The 16,783-nt window shown below is 41.7% G+C and overlaps 1 long non-coding RNA gene across 1 annotated transcript; it reads left to right on the top strand.

Moving 5' to 3' along the window:
* The first annotated feature begins 2,762 nt into the window (after window positions 1-2,762).
* Window positions 2,763-16,414, top strand: LOC128914441 (uncharacterized). Its single transcript, XR_008468302.1, has 4 exons — window positions 2,763-2,975; window positions 9,656-9,848; window positions 10,879-11,106; window positions 14,131-16,414. It is a non-coding gene; the product is annotated as an uncharacterized LOC128914441 (long non-coding RNA).
* The last annotated feature ends 369 nt before the right edge of the window (window positions 16,415-16,783 follow it).

Here is a 16,783-nt window from a genome sequence, read left to right as displayed (position 1 = left end):
CCTAAGCTTTGAGTAAAGACTAGTTATATGAACACAGGTATTTAATAACTAAGCCCTTAGGCCAATCCAAAGGCAACTGCAGACTACACTATACTATTTTTTCTAATGTCCCTATAATATAGGGCTCAAACCATGACATATAGGAGCAGGCTATGACAGATAATGTATGTATATATGGGTGGTGTTTTGTAAACTTTCTGTGCAGAATGTTTTGCTTAATTTTATAAATTGATTGAACCAAAGCTGTGTGTGTCTTTCACAGGTAGAAGACTGGATTTAGAAGACGGGTTACTGAGGTAAGAGGTAGTTAACTGTTATTCGAGGCTTCCCTGTGCGTGAGTGCTTTGTAGCAGGAGCAGAATGCGCCTGCCAGGCTCCCTCTCCCACCCCTCCACTGGGAGTGACTTCGGGCCCACCCTACTGCTGCAGTCACAGTTTGGGTTCTAATAATCATAGCAAAAAGACTGCTGCTTTCATAGTAGTGGGGAGAATTTCTATAAACAAGGCAAATATCTGTTTCTGAAGGGGAGGGGTCTCTGTTTTTTTGTAATTAACAGAAATTAAGTTGATTGAACTTTGTTGTATGCTCTGTTATTGAACCTAGCTCACCCTTCTAGTGCTGTAACTAAAAGCAAGTGAAGAGCAAGCTGCCAGTTTCTATAGCTTCTTCAAATAGCTTACAATTTAAATCTTACTTGTGCTACATCTAAGAGTGAGACAGTACTCTTAGTTGTCTGGTTGCGTGTATTGGTCTGAACATTCAGAGGGTTAAAAATTCTATATTTACTAGATTTCTCTTAGTAAAAGACAGAAATTCATTCTGCATGATGAAGACGACATTCACCAGAACACAAAATTATCCTGAACACAAAATTATTCTAAACTCATTGGCTGAGTTTAAACCTTGCTCCATTAATTTCAACTCTCTGTGGATGCACAGGCCAAACATCAGTAACCTGCAAGATTTGTTAAAGGCTTTACTCTTCCAATTCCCACTGGGGTGTTTTAATGTTGACAGCTGTTAAAATTCTCAAACTGGAGCTTCGCATCCGTATTCTCTTCCTCACAGACGCCTGTAATGGGATTCATCTGTTTTCTTTGTTATTCCCTCTGCTCATTTAAATGTAATGTGCATTTCTCATCACACCGCTGGATTAACTTTTTATATAAATTACTAAAATGCACAGGTACACACACGCACACACATTTGTCCCAGAAGAACAGAACATGGGATTTTGGTTTTGAATATAAAGCTGGCCAAAGACAAATACAGTACTATAATCCTCATGCCTTTCTTTAAAATAAAAGAAAATTTTTATTATGTGGCCAGTAGAGTGTGGCTTTTAGAAGATCCTCCGGAGATTTTCATCTTCCCTATCTCCACATCATTGAGTGATCTTCCAGGAGCGGAGGAACTCATTCCATTTATACTTCTGGTGGTTTACTACCAGTCACAGACTCCCTCCCTGCCCCTCCAGTCCACCTCTTCGGATTTATATTAGCTGGAATCATGGCTTTGCTAATTTTCCTGGGAGGGGTTAGCCAGATATTCTTTGCTTCGGGGATTATTCATTTCCAGGGCCTTTGTTCTGCGAATGATGTGTTAATGGGACGTGTTATTCTGTGTTTTAACCTGATGTCTGATTGAGACTCCTATTGAACCAGTCTTCTCTGCCTTGGTTCACCTACAGTGCAGGCAATGCAGGATGCCAGCCTGGTATTTGCACTTGAATTAACCCAAAAATAGCTTGGGTACTGTGGTCGGTAAAGCTGAGGGAGCGTGGCTGAGCACTGGGAGACAGAGCTTTTTAAACCATACAAAGTTTTCTGCTGCCACAACTCTTTTCCTTGCGACACCTCCCTGTACTGTACTGTGGTCCCAACAGGGATCTTCACAGAATAGATCTAGCACACGAATTAAAAGCATGAGATTAGCTGAGATGTAGTCATTAAGAATCTAATCTGCAGAAGATGCATGCAGCAATGCCGGTCAAATTAAATTCTACTAGGAAGTCAGGCTTGCATGTATCTTTCTTAATTCCCTTCCTCAGTGAGCAGGGAGTGAAAGAATAACTTAATCTAGATGAGTCAGTGTTATCTACATCTCTGCAAACACTCTTCTCGTACCAGCAGTGTTGCCCACTTCGGTGAAAGAAAGGCCGGCTGGCGAGAGGACTCTGGGTATCGGATTTGTTTTACAGCCTGTACATGAGGCTGGCAGGCTCTTCGCTCGTCAGTCAGGGGTGGCTTTGGGGGATAAAGCGATACTTAAGCGCTTAGATGAAGCCTTGGTCCTTGTAGCTGTTGACAAGGATGGGGGTTGGACTGTGGGAATTTAGTAATTGGTCTAGTGGTCTTGTGAGGGCAAACGGTAATGCAAAGATGTAAAATATTTCATTTGATCAAAATTAGTCTGCCCTGACTTTTGATTTTAGCTACTTAGGGAACTAGAAATAACATGCTGCTGTTTTAACTGTGCGACTTTGGCCTTTTAACTCCAACCCTTATGGTCATTTTTCACTTCTGCTACAGCTGCATAAAGAAGCCCAACCCAGATTTATAGTTTTGGTATATATGGTAAAAATATGCCATATTTCTTTTGTTACCTAGTTAACAAAAAATCCCGGAAAAAGTTTGCATTAGAAGGTTGGAGAAAGGAAGTGTTTTAATGAATCAAAGTCAGAAATATGGAGAATACGCAGCTTTCTAAAATTATCCCTCAATGAAAATCAGATTAAGCAGAGCGTATAAGGTACTTTTCGTAGGGCAAGAAACAATGTATTTCCTTAATTTCCATTCCAATGTTTTCATTTACAAGGCCTTTCCTGAGACAGTGACCAAGGTTTAATACTCAAAATACACAGGGAGAAGCATCAATCAGATAGAACTGAAGATTTCTTTTGGAACACTACAGATAACTTCAGTCTTACAAAAAAAAAAAAAATTCTACAACATACTTTGTATGAAGAAGTAAGGTATGTTTTGAATCTTGTTTTTATTTTCAGTGCTGTAAAACTCTATTATATTTGTATATTTGAATAGGAAGATTTTGATGTCTCATATAAAGCCTTTTCCTGTCATACTTTAAAAGCAAAGAGAGTGTATAGTTTCTAATAATAAAAATCTTTGCTCTTTTTTAACAGACGCATACTAGCATAAAGATGTTACCTGTGCATCAAGCATAAAGAATGTTGTTGTCTTGTTATAATGTGTCAAAATATTCTTTAATGAGGAAAGGCATATAAAATGTACAAAGCAGGGTGAAACAGCTACTAATACCTTCATTACTGTCTGTCAAAAAATGACAATCCTATCAGTAAATGAGTGAGCTAGAAGGAATAAATGGACAGCTTGTAGAAATTGCTTTCACAGTGATCTCTGAACACAGAAGATGCGGTTTTAAGCCTTCAAATTTCAATGCAGTCATTTTGGCAATAGCCCCATGCGAATGTGTTAGGTGTCAGAAATGTTTTACTTTCTATATTCCATAGTTAGGCTTTAGAATATTTTTTAGTTTCAAATACCTTCTGTGAAATATCCTACCCTTTCAAAATTGTTTAGCCACTAGCATTATTCTGGACTGTAGAATTCAACCTACTAATTACACTCCTAACAAGTACATTTGTTGGGGTTTTGGCATTTCAGAATTGAAGGCTCTCTCTGTCTTGCTCGAGGCGTATCAGCGCATAATACCACGACCAAAATGCTGACCTGACCATTGGTTCCAGGACATTATGTTGGGGCATGATATTTTTGAGGCTCATTCCAATCATAAATTACAGTTTTAATGACGGTTCTGCTGACATATGGCAAATAGAAAACACTTTTCATAGATTAAGCAACATAGCTTCCATTAAACCTCTGCAAGGACTAAAGAACAGTGAATTGTTAACCACCTAAGTGTTCGTTTATTGTACTTTCTTTTAAATTATTTAACACCTTCCTCCTTCCTGCTTTAAGGTGTATCTGCATTAGAAATACTATTACTAATCAGGTTACCAAATCTTAAATCATATCTACCACTCCTGCTGTTTTAAATCTGTACACGATGTTTACCTGAGAAGCAGTGAAAGGAGACTATATTTCTCATACAGTAATTGATGAATATTTATATACCAGATGGTTTTTCAAGTGCTAGCCAAAACTGATGGTGTTTAAACCAGAGCAATTGACAAAGGTTGAAATCAGAAACTCCTGAAAATATCTGTGGAGGAGTAGTACATTTGTGACTTCTTGCAGACAAATTATTTATGGATTTGGAAGTACAGCTTGCCTGCTGATGATACATTCTTGAGCTTCACATTCTTGATTGTGCATCTGGTCCTGTAGTTAGCCTGTGCTTTTAAGAGAATGCTTACTGCTGTACATAGGGCAAGATTACAAAGCCTGGGGAAGTACGATGACTCCAGTAACATTAATATCTATCCACAATATCCATCAGAAGTAAGACTCTGCCTCTGCCTCTCATTTTGCTGTGCATGCTTTGAAATGGCAAAATCTTTGTTTATTGGTTAAGGATTGAAGTCTGAGACTTCAACAGGGGAAAGGTGATAGTTTATTTTAAAAGGCGCATTCCAGCCTTTTTTAGTTTATCTCTATTTTATACAGTTTAAATTAGATAAATTTCAGTACATTTGTTTTAATGTGTTTGTCCAAGCAATCTGTCAGTTATCTAGTAGCATTTGCTTACAGATTGAATTTTGGTGCCATCATCTGTTGACAGTGTATAATTGCAACATGGGCAGATCGGGATCCTAAAACATCTAAGATTACACTTTTTGCATTGCGTGTTTCACAATAACTTCAATTCTTGTACTCACAGGAAGACCTAATATATGCTCCTTTAAAGAAAAAGACCCACAAGAGTCGATACAGTGGAGCAGCCATTGTCTGTTGGGTTGCATGTCGTATGTGAATCCTGGTGTAGACAAAGCAGAAATTTTACAGGGAAATAAGCTGGACAGTGTGAAATCTAGAACAGTATCTCTAAAGCTCATTTTATGTAGCCACTTTGTCAAAAACTACAGATGTTCCTCATATTTTGCAGCAAGAGTGTGTGTTGTAGTTGTTTTTCTGTTTGGAAACTTCTGCTCTTTGTTTTGGTAAAGAGTTTGTTTGTCCTGCATGACTAAAACTATTTGAAAGCAGTTAACACTGACTTAATTCTGCTGCTTTGGAAACTAGAGCTAAAACGCCCATTCACTTTCCTGGGAATAAAGTATCCTGCCAGTATTCTGTGTTCTCTTCAATACTAGCATCTGCAGAAAGAATAATGACTGGTTTCTTTGCTTTACCAAAATGATCTATTTAAATTCAGCAGATCATCCAGAGACAACATGATTTGACGTGAGTCTTACTTGCTGGTAGTAGATGCCTACACTGTAAGCTGTAGGCCTACACTGTAGGCACTTCTCTAGCTGTGAGGTGTCGTAGGAGTAAGGTTCCTTTCCACATTTGTAGCTCATTATCCCTAGGTGAAAAACTTCTCTCCGTTCCTAGCCTCAGTCTCAGCCTCCATTTTATCAACTTCTCTTGGAGTCCAGTAAAAGAAATAAGTACGAAGATGTTGGGGAGATGTCTGAAGTAAGAGTCAGATTTGTCAGAATGAAGGAGATTTGGCTACGCCTCAGGGGTATGTGCCTGATGTTTGTGAAAGTCATTGTCCAACTTGTCAGTGTCTGACTCCATCTTTTTCCATGAACAGCCAGTGGAGAAAGATGCTGAGGTGATCTCGCCCTGAGGTAGATGTTTATAATGGGCATACCTGCTTCTATCCATGGGCGGTAACAGGAGCTCAGACTCAGCTGGAGATGCTACAGTCTGAACTTTGCTAAGATGGATCCCATACAATATATCCACGCTGTCGCCAGATTTCTGTGGCAGAGAAAGAATCTCCGTGATGAATATCTACAAAAGGCTGTCGTCTGAAAAGGAATTACTTAGAAAATCCTAGAGCCCTGAAATTCAGAGCAACGTGCTGGAAACTGGCTCAGCTCTGAGCAGGGGATTCAGACCAGACGTCTGCCAGAGTCCTGTCCAACTACAACTTGTGAGTGGGTTTGGGTTTCACGCAGGTACCCTCTCTCAAGGGTCAGAATCAAGGGGAAAGCTTTCCCTTGTGATGTGTGCAGGATTTCTGTGTGTTATAGGTGATCCTTAGCAACCAAACAGATACATAACATTTATAACTCAATGACAGATCTGTGCTGCGCAGTAAGCTGCCCAGGTGAACTCAAAACTTGTCACTGATTTTTGCACTCTCTTAATCTTCCTGTTTATTCTGTGCTTCATTAAAGTCAATCTCTGCTGGACAGACTGTCACTCAGGCTAGGCCTGTCCTGCTGTCTGCACTCTCTGGGGAGCACCCTTCATCCTGATAAATGGTCTATTAGGAGAGCACGTGTCAGAGAGAAACCCTCCGTGAAGCTAAATAGATTAGTCTCTTCCCTCTGAACAGTCTCAGTGGAATGAGTTAGGCATGATTGTTAAAGCGGATTTAGAATGAGAAGATACTTTTTCCTCAGGACAGGAAATTACTCTGGGCTTAAAAAGGTACGGATTAGTTCTAGTAAATGCATAAAGGGAAAACTTCTCCGCATTAGCACTTGCCACCAGAACGGACGCAGTGTTGATGGTCTGGAAGTTGCTGAACTTTCTCATGGTGCCCGCTGGGGAATTGTGTGGAGACAGCCTTTCTCTGTGGAGGTTTTGTAATGCCTTTCTGTAACAACAGCAATTGCTAGCATGAAAAAGCGGTACTAAAAAGCATTTAGTATTCTTGCAGTGGAGTTTAGCAGCTGCAGCTATGTTTGTCGGACCAGCGTAATGACCAGCAAATCTCCAGCAAAGGGAGGGAATTTCTTGTTCTTACAGATGTCCCGTCCCCTCTAGCTGGGGCATTGTAAGTCACTGCTGTGCTGTCCTTGACCCTCTAAACATATCATGGTAACAGCAATGCCAAAAATTCCCTTACAAATGGAAAACCTGCCCTTGAAACCATCTGTTTACAAGTGTGACTTAGTATGAGGTATCACACACCCAAATGCCTCTGATTCATCATCTGGTGGTTCCCTGGTGCAGGTTTCCTCAGGCACTACCTGGGGAGGGCAGAGAGGAGCTTGGATTGCTCCTGTTGGCTTCTTCATGGAGTTCTGGAAAAACTAGGGAGAGGAGGACGAGCTCAGTTGTTTCTGAGGTTAGGAGACATTTAGCAGAGGTTGGCTCTCTTCTCTTGCAGACCCTCAGAAGCAGCTTTGAACTCCTGAGGTTGCTGTTGATTTCTTTAAAAAAAAAAAAAAAAAAAAAAAAATTGTTTTTTCTTCCTTCGGTATATTTTCATCTTCCCTTTCTCTGCATTAGTGAGTGGGGATGAAGGGAAAACTGATCCATAGCTTTTCCCCACAACTGTTTGTGTCCTGAGCAGCCGTTTCCATTAGCAGCAAAAGTCTCCATTTGTCTGGTCTTGAGCTCATTCACTGCTCTGTGGGTGATGAGGTGTTGCAGGGGCGCCTGTGGGAAAGGGAGAACCTATGTGAAGAGTAGGTAGATGAGATCTTGGGGCTTCTTTTTTTGTTGCTTGCAGGAACTAACATGCAAAAGCTCAGATTTTCACCCTTGTTGGAGCCAGTCCAACAGGAACATCTCAGTTCTGTTAGCACCACAGAGGGTGGCAGGTCCTCATTGGTGGCATTGGTACCAAAACGGGGCGGGAATGCTGCCAGAAGACTCTTGTGTGAAGAGTGGCTGTGGCCCAGGGAGAGGACAGAAAAAGATTATGCTGAGAGAAGCTAATTTTAAATGAATTAAAGGAGAATAAATTCACATTTTCTGCTAGAGCATCTTCTAGGAAAAGAAATCAAATAAAATAACATAAAAGTAATAAACAGCAAATTCAACATTAGTTTTAATGAAGGACTAAGCAAATATTGTAGACTTTTCCATAATAGTAATAAAAAGCTAAAAGTATAATAACAGTATGCATGTTGTAAACTCATGTAATCGCATGCAGTTATTGTTCCCAAACTGCATCTTGATTTTTGCAGCAGTAATATATTCTTTCTCTGCCTGGGAAGATTTGGTTGACAATGACTGCGATGATGGGACAAAGGTTGAAAGAGGTAACTTGGGGGAAAGGGAGTTCTGGAAGACTCTTTTCAACTCTTTCTTTTGTTGTTGTTTATTTAAATGCAAATCTTCCAGGGGAAAAAAAAAAATAAATATTCAGTAGCCTCGGTGGATTTATGAATGTGAGGCTGAAGTTACAGAAATGGTGAGTCACACAGAACCCCGTCCAGGGAAACAAGGCGCTTCTGATACTTTGGAGTTAAAGGAAGAACAGAGTATAGCAACCTCTTAAAATAAGCCAAGGCCTATAGTGTATTTTAGTGTCTTCCAACAGTGTACTTCAAAAGCCATCTTTTAAAAATAAACTATGTAGGAAAATACTCACTTTGGTCGTCTTCAGGCAGGCCTAGGCAGCGCTAAGTTCAGGCAGCTGCAATCAGTGCAGCCTTCTGCTCTCAGAGCTGTGAATGACAAGTGCCTGTAAAGGCGCGGTATCTCACTGTTGGAAAAGTGGGTTGTGATGAAGTCTGGTGCCAGGTCATCATGCACAATTGTGGCCGCGAGTGTGGTGTCTAGAAATGTCATTCTGCTGCGAGTGCACTACTGCAGGCTCTGGTTTGTACCCATGGAAGTAGCCCTCCCTAGGCTGAGGTCGTCTCCCAGGGCTGGACACAGTCTGATGCAAACAGGTGTAAAAGCTCATTTTCCCTTTCTGTCCCTTGGTAAATCAATGTTTGTACTTCTAGTGTGGCTTTTGCCACCTGGGTAAAGCACAGCAAAAATGTGTCTGCTCCACCCGACTCCTGCAAGAGGTACTAAACCTTCTGCAACGCTGGCGGGCTGGAGATACCCCCCCTTTCCCCTGTCAGTCCTGAAGAGGGGGGTGAGAGTTGGCTTCTCCACCTCAGCAACATTATGGCATGCTATAAATATGTTAATTCTTTAATTTATTAAGGTTAAAACTTACTTGACCTATTTTAAAAACGTCGCTATTTCCAGGGTATCAACAATAAAAATAATACCTGAAAGAGACCTACAGAAAAGCTTGGATGCATGTCATGAATGTCATGTTATTTCATGGCTTTATGTTTAAGCATCTTAATCACCGCATCTACTTACACTTAGAAGATTACCAACTAGAATGAGTTCAAAACTTTTTTAAAATGAAATCTATATAGCCTAAAAAGAATTCACAGTAAACATCTTTGGGATGTAGGTAGAGATGACAAAAATGTGTGGTTTGGTATTTATTTTGTATTGGTATTGTTATTCTTGTTGGTTTTTAATGTTTCTACCATACCTCATTATGAGTTCATTACAAGGGTTTTGCCTTTACAGTATGACATGGGTAAGCTTAAGTTTAGCATTATTATTCTATCGTTTGCTTGTAAATGCTGCCTATTTTATTGCTGAATTATAAATTTTTAGCATTTTTTGAGGGCATGGAAGATGGATCTTCTGTATGTAAGACTACTGGGTATTTAAGATTATATATTATTTAAGATACATCTCACTTTATAGCCTCAACTTTCACATCCCTCTTTGAAAGCACATTTGGAATAGTGGTGTTGGATTGTTTTCTTGCTTTCAGTTGGGGACAAGCTGCTACAAGGACTCAAGCTTGTGTCCTCAAGCTCAAGGTGTCCAGAGAAGGACTTGTGCAGGAGGAGTCCCTTCTACACCTTAGGTCTGGACTGGTTGGAAGCCATCCTCATCCCTGGCTGTGGGCAGAGTAACAGGCTGCTTTCCCATGATTTGCTAATCCAGCTTGGGAGCCAACCAAGGTGGGTATTTGCTGACAAGCTGCCTGGAAGGCAAAGAGAATCGGTTTTTCAAATATTGAAATTCATAAGAAGAAAAGGGGCTTGCCTCTTTACCCTCCCCCACAACTAGATATAAAATAAAAATGCATAGTCCTTCAGGAAACTGACACATTAGATAACGAGTAGCTAAGAATGAATTGTTCCTTTCAAGTCAGTTTTTAAGAGAGGAAAATATTTAGAAAGTGAATCTTGCATTCTAGAAAACAGTAATTTTGTTTTATGCAGCTGCCAGTGAAGAGTCTGGTGTCAAAATGCAGTGGTACTTGTAAGTAGTAATCAATAAACATGAATTATTTAGGAGACACAGGATAAAAATGGGCAAGTATTAAAATAGAATCAATCCACTGTATAAGCACTAAGGAACGTGTATGAATTCCTAGCAAATGGATAGTGACATCCATTTGGAATCTCAGTTTACGTGCATAAAAACAAAGCGTAACTGAATATTTCATTATCTAAATGTAAGTAAATTATATATTAATTTTAACTGAACTGCATGAACTGTTAAGGATCAAGTGTCTGAAGTTAGAACATCTACAGTGTATAAAAGCAGACAGGTCTGGCCAGATGGTGTGAGAATAAGAAGTGACTGCACTTCAAATAAATAACAAGAAGCACCTAGAAATCATGTGAGGTCGGTCAGGGAGCAGAGGGATTCAACTGACCACCACATTTTAAAACAGCCTGGAAGGAAGAGACGAGCCAGTTCAGGAGTGACTGCTTTCCCTGTGCGACTGGTAGAGAGAGTTTTAACCCCATTCCAAGGTGGAGAAAAAAAAACCCATCTGTAATAGAAATGGCAACACTTAAGAGACAGACTGATTCAGGCAATTTACTCTGCTAGACAGCACATGCTTTTTTGAGCCTATAAGTGATCATTCAAAAAATTATCTGGGCTCAAGCACCTGTGGCCAAACAAAACCAAGCAGAGAGGAGTCTCGTTTAACACAAACACGGTGTTACTCACACTTTTTGCTTATTCCGTCTGCAGAAGCCAGGTCCCAACAGAGCTCTTGGATCCTGGAGAAGCCTGATGAGAGATGTCATTCCAAACCCACCCACAGAGAAGTCGCCCCACAGAGAGGAAGAGAAGTAATAGTCCTCACATGGAAATGAAGGGAGGCAAGGCCTGAAAAATGACTCGCAACAAGAGAAAAATTGAGGCCTCGAACTAGGAGTATCCGAAAAATCACATTGGCAAGCGAGTGCCTGTGGGATGGTAAGAAAATGCCAAACAGGTAACGGAGACAAGAAAGAGGGTAGAGATAATCCCTCTGAAAATATTAAAATGAGCTTCTTAACCAACAGTTGTGTCTCTGTAGTACATGTGTGAATAGATATGGGGACAGGAAACATTTATAAGATACAGAAAAAAAAAGTAATATTGGGGGTGTTAATTTTTTTTAAAGCAATAAGTGACTTGCATAAAACAGGGAGTGAGATCGTGACTCTGTTTAACCTAGGGGCAGAATCCCTTTGATTTCAAGTCACAATCAAGGCTTTTTACTCACAGGTCCTGGTCACTCCTCACCATGTCGCGCCAGCACTACCTCGGTGTTAGAAGTCAATACTGGGCCTTCAGTTGTGTGCAAAGTTACATACGCACGTATGCGAGTGCTGTGTGTTTCGTACGCTGAAGTGTACGTGGGCTGGCTCCCGTTTTGTTGTTGGAAAAGCTGAGGCACAGAGAGCCAGAGACAGGACTAAGGCTCCAGACTTTGAGCCCAGCACTTTGTGACTGGGAGCGTGGTGCTTCCTTCTGCTCCAGGCAGCCCCGAGAGCCCAACCTGCCCTAGGGACCGCCTGGGAAAATGGGCCATCGCCTGTTCCTGGAAAGCTTGTATCAGTCAGAGCATGAGACCAGTACTGCCTTACGCTTTGCAATCAGCAGAGAGGCTGATGAAAATGGCAATCGTGCATCTGGGGAAGCGAGAGTCCTCATAGCCCAGTGACAGCCTTTAATAGGTAGCGATGTGCGCATTCAGATGCAGTACAGGTATAAAAACACTAATCCGTACGATGCTCCTCCTGTCTGACAAGCATTGTTGCAGGCATGCAAGAAGGCAGTAAAATAAAATGATGTTCTGAATGCTGTGCAGCAAATTACAAAGGCAGAATTCAGGCACACCTCATCCTCACCCTGTGCCCCATCCTACTAATTGCTCAAAGTCTCTCTGCTGTTCTCACATACAGGAGGTAATTACATATTTGAAAATGTTCCCCCACTAGTTGCTTGGAGTGCTATTAGAGAACCCACATGCGAGGGATGAACAGAAGGAGACCGTAAGTTTCTCGTTGTTTAACAGAAATGCAGGACTGGCAACCTCCCCCTTCAGGTGCTGGATCGGTGCTCTGAATCAGAGCAGGAGGAACTACCATTGCTTTCAGGCTCTGCAAGATTAGCCCCCAGTTTGAAAGGAAAAGCCGTACCTGACAGGCTTTTGAAGAATGTTCCTCTTTGAAGAAATAATTCAAACCACCAGTTCATTCTAGAGCGTTATTAGAGACCTTCATCCCTGTGCTGCAGTTATTGGTTTCCTTGTGCATGGAGTGAATTAGTGCCGTGTTTCAGCTGGATTTCATGATTGTGTTATCCAGCCACTAGTAAAATCCATTCACGTCAACTCTTTGAAATACCAACCTGTTGTGGATGCAATGTCATGTTTCATGGGAGCTGGTTACATTATGAGAGAAAGCAAATGTTTGCAGAGCAGGCTATTTAGCTCTTCTTTGAAACTGAATGTTTGGACAAGCAGGAGGAAGTAAAAAGGGAAAAAAAATCTTGAAAAAATCTCTGGATGGGTGGTAGTTTCAGCAAATGACTGATTACTTAACCATATTATTTGCCTCAAAGGCAAAAACATCCTGCGCCTTTGTTCTGCTGTTATCCTGCTGGAGTCGATCAATTTAACAAAGTTGTTCAAGCAAAGAATCAAACCTACTTGTACGACACTCACCGCCAGACACTGAGCATTGCAGAGGAAGCACACGGCTGCTTCCCCTGCCGGGCTCTAACCCTCACCCACCACCACCTTGCACTTGAATGTGTGTTTTGCGGAATAGACAAAACATCTGCTTATTCTTTTCTTCTAGCTCCACTGAAGTTTAAATTCATGAAGTTCCTTTTCCTGTTATTTCCTTAGCTTCTTTTCCCGTGACACTTTTGAAATACGACCTGTCCTATAATCAGGAGTAAAAGCAGCACATCGGTACAGCTTTCAAACCTACGTGTTATCTAAAGGCAAGCCCACGTAAAATGTTTTCCAAATGAACTTGGTTAAAATTTCAAAAGCATAGATGGATGGAGAGTGGGAATTTCCAGCATATCCAACAGCAGAAGGAAAGTAGAAACTGCTTACCTTAATATATCCTATAAAATTCTGCAGGTCACCAGCTTCAGGTGATGTGGCCTTATTAAAGCACGAAAAATCTTTCTAGACTCATTGCAGGGAAAGCAAAGTTGTTCGACAGCGTTCATCTATTAGGACAGCAAAATGATCACCGATTCTTACATGAGTAACAGAAGGTTAAGTTAAAGAGCTTCAAAAGGAGGATTTATTTAGCCACGAACGACAAAAGGAGGAGAAAGAAGGGACTGCAGAAAGTAGTCTACAGAGAAGCCATTTAATGCAGACTTGCCATAAAGCAAGATAATAACGCTTGAAAGTTATGAACTGCAGAAACTCCATGAACACATTATATTTTAAACACTTAATCTGTTTTACAAACTATGTACATTCTTCTGCTAAATAAGATGAATTGGGATTCAAGAAGCAGCACATCCTGACAAATCTCCTCCTAAAGGCACCCATTAATATAAATCAACAGTAGCAATTTTGTTTGATCATTTATTTGCAAGAATCATTAAGGTTTATTAGCATAATTATTCCCTGTGGGACTTCATGTCATATAAATGAAAAATGGCATTATCAATATTTAAAAGATAAGTGCGTAACGTTCAGAGTACTTAAACAGTACTCTGCAGGTGGTGTCCAGCTGTAGCAAATTAGATTAGGTTTGATTTCTAAATTGTAGAAATATAATTTTAGTGCAACTGTGGATTTCAAAACTACGTTTGCTTATTGTGCACAACCAAACTCTGTAATAGTAACTCATTACAGTACATGTGTGTACATTGTTTTCTGATTTCAAGCAAGCAATTTGTCTGAAGATATCAAATGGGAAGCTAATGTTGCTTACTGGTGGAAGTCTTTTTATAATCTTGTCTTTTGTCTTTTTACAGTTCTATACGCTGACCTGACATTTGCGTGGTGAAACAAGAGGACTTTCTCGCTCATCCTCCGATCTCCTTCCAAGCAAAATAATGGTTTCGGTGTCATTAGGTCTGCTTCTCTATGGAGACACAGAGAAAGGCCCTTCTTTCCTGCAGTAGCTCGGAGACCCAAATCAGCTGGTGCTGCTGTACCAACTCTGCGATCATCTCAGTCCTAAGAATGAGCTTGGCATAACACGAGCACTTTTTAAAGCAGACACAGGGACGGACATGTGGCAAAGCCATTTGGGTAAGATTGCGCCGGTCCTGCCCCTCTGCGGGCAGCTCCCGCGCTCGCAGCCTGCAGGGTGGGCACTTCCAGCTTTCTGCAGGATGCCCAGGAGGTCAGAGTTAAGAAGAAAATATACGGGAATATAATTAACGACAATACGAGGGAGGTCAGATGAGTGAACTGCCTGCTTGTCATCTGCTTAGGGCTTTGGTTCCCCTTGCTGCTGCCGAGCGGCAGGCGTGGGCAAGAGCACACAGCGCTTTGGGGAGAAGTTGCCAAAGGTTCCCGCACAGCTGAGTTACCATCTGGGTGCTGCTCCGAGCGAAAGCCTTTGATTGAGGGAAGGGACTAGTAAGAGTCCAGCTGTGGTGTGGCAGAGTAAATGCACAGCTTTCGGGGCTGGGTGAGCCCATCTTTTGGGCGGCGGATCCACGGTGTGCAGATCAGCACGGTGCGCGGCAGGGAGCGTGGGCACCGAGCTGCAGCCACCCAAGAAAGCCTCTGGAGCCCATTCCGCAGCCGCTGGCACTGCTGCGAGCCCCCTGCGTCAGTGTGCCCTTTCGACAGATCTGGCATGCAGTGTCCCAGCAAACAAGTTGTGCTGAGAGGTGGGAGACTGGGAATCCCACGCAGACAAACCTGTGGGCTTCGTCTGGTCCACAGCAATACAGAGGCAACGCCCCACTTTGCTGGTGAATTTTTTTTGGAGCACAAAATTGCCTTTTTATCAGCAGTGAAATGTATCATTAACCACTGTGTGCTCTTCTCTCTAAAGGCAGTTGAATAAAACATCAGGGATTTTACCGAAAACGCCCCAGGACTCCTCCAGACACATGCCCACGCAGGGCAGGGAAGCAGAGCCTTCGCCAGCCCGGAGCTCGTCACGGGGCTCTGCCGAGGCTGACAGGCAGGATGATGCCACTGCAAGAGATGGACACAGGCAGCAGAATTATTTTCACATTGCTCACAGCCCTTTCTGGGACTGATGTTTGTTTTCTGTTACTGCCCTTCAGTTGCCCTTTCCGTTGGTTGGCTTAAGGTTATGGTTACGGATTAGTTTGTTTAATACTCTGTTGTTTGCAAACGGCATCTTTCTTCTTAGTTTTCTGCTCTTTGCTAAGCTCCCCTTTGGAACTCCTCAGTTTTTTTAATTATTCACAAATGTTAAACTGAACTCTTTGGAATTAATTGTGTTTGGTGGTATCTTGCAGGAATGAAAGGTGTCTGCGAAGGGGTCTTCCAAGGGGTTTTCTAAGCATGTTTCTGGGTGCTCTCTTTTGCACTCAAGCTAGATATATACTAACACCTGGACTTGGCGCTTCCAAGGGAGCGGGCGGCCCAGGAAGCACATGCCATCTTACCCTTTTACTTGGTGTATACATTTCTATTGGTGCTGCTATACGAAGAAGAGTAATGCTTAGTAATGAACAGTTTTTTCTCAATATCTCATTTGGCCTTGGAAATTATGAATTTTCCTTCCAGAGGTGTACGTTCTGATGGCATTGCATACAAAATACTGAAACTGTGACCTGGCCAAGTGCTTAAATGATGGACCAGATCAGCTGAGGCGATGATGATGGCTGGGCTGGGGGTAATGACTGCTTTCCCTCCGCGACACTCCCTTTGCCCCATTCAGTTGGGCACTTCGGCAGATGGGCTCGTTGCAGGCTGGTTACTCAAATGCCTCCTCAAACCCTGCATGGGAAAGACAGGAACAGGACAGAGTAGGAAAAATTGTAGGTCTGGTGTTTAATCTTTCTGCTCCCAAATTAAAAGCTACAAATGGAACTTGTTATCTTGAGGGACGCTTTTGGACAAATAATTAAATCAGAGCTCACATGTAAAAATCTGATTAAACTAGATATTGCTTTTCTGAAAAGCTTTTACAAAGAGAACTTTCATACCATAAACATTTAGATTCTCAACTAAAAATCATCACTGTTCCTTTTCTTAAGAAAGAACTCAGTCCTTTTGCTTGAACTTACAATCTCTATTCTTTTTCACAGGGGACAGGGGTTTGCTTAGGATAGGTAAGTGGATAAACCTCTGGCTGCACAAACCTGAAGTGTCGTTATAGCAGTGGTTTTACAACATTCTTTAAATAGAACTATATTTGCTCTGCCTGGAACATTTGCTTAAAAAAATGATTACAGGTGAAGCAGAAAGCCTGGTAATTGCAACTCGTACTCTCCCCAGTGTTTGCTAGTTGGATTAAAAAGAGCATGGTCGACATGGCTCTCTAATTGTTTTTTAATCACTGAGTGCTAGCGAATTTGTGCCAAATGCACAGGAGAAATGCCCTGTTCCATAACCCAAACAGCTCTACTAGCCAGGCAGCCAGTTGGCAAGAAAGCTCAGACTTTGCCGTGTGCTATAAAAGCTCATTTCCCA

The sequence above is a fragment of the Rissa tridactyla genome, chromosome 9, assembly GCF_028500815.1.
Source record: "Rissa tridactyla isolate bRisTri1 chromosome 9, bRisTri1.patW.cur.20221130, whole genome shotgun sequence".
Taxonomy (NCBI): domain Eukaryota; kingdom Metazoa; phylum Chordata; class Aves; order Charadriiformes; family Laridae; genus Rissa; species Rissa tridactyla.
Note: the sequence above shows the minus strand (reverse complement) of the source record. Positions and strands in the feature narration are given on the sequence as shown.